The 606-nt window shown below is 47.2% G+C and overlaps 1 protein-coding gene across 1 annotated transcript in view; it reads left to right on the forward strand.

Annotated features, from left to right (window-relative positions):
* MYO1C (myosin IC) overlaps positions 1-606 on the forward strand; it is a 31,168-nt gene that overhangs the window by 138 nt on the left and 30,424 nt on the right. The window lies entirely within an intron of this gene.

The raw sequence follows: 606 nt of genomic DNA on the forward strand, positions 1-606 counted from the left end.
AAAGTTTAAATGCTTTAGCCTGCTTTGTAAAAGACCCCTTCATTGGAAAGTTGTGTGAACGGGGTTGAAACAGGAAAAAAAAACCAAACAGGAGATACATGTTTTGAGGAGGAAGCCAAGGTGAGAGTTGAGAAAGTGGGAAGAGAGGGGGAAAGCTGTGCGCTGCGTTAGGGGAGAAGAAAGGGTGGAGCTTTTGCTTGGGTGGAAGGGGCACCAGCATGTGAATGTACGGTGCTGGGGCTGGGCTCTGCGTGTGTCCTTCCCAGGGACACACGGCTTCTTTCTCTGTAACCACCGCCCTGGGGAACAGCAGGAAATACCTGCTTTAGGATTCATTGCCACTCAGGTCCTCCAAGGTGTATTTAGTTCAGCAAAACTTTGTCCATGTTTTAGCAGCAACCAGAAAGCCTGTGTCTGCGTACTGCATTGCAGGACAACCACCACCGGCAGCTTAGGGAAAATGAGTATGTGGCAACAGATTGAGAAGACTAGGATTGTTACCTGGAAAAAGAGGTGATTAAGAGAGGACAAAAAATATATATATACAATAGTGCCACAGACAAGGCAGATTGTGAGCCCCCTTTTTCTGTGTTGTAACATCGGAAG

Source organism: Phaethon lepturus, unplaced genomic scaffold (assembly GCF_000687285.1).
Source record: "Phaethon lepturus isolate BGI_N335 unplaced genomic scaffold, ASM68728v1 scaffold38256, whole genome shotgun sequence".
In the NCBI taxonomy this organism is placed as follows: domain Eukaryota; kingdom Metazoa; phylum Chordata; class Aves; order Phaethontiformes; family Phaethontidae; genus Phaethon; species Phaethon lepturus.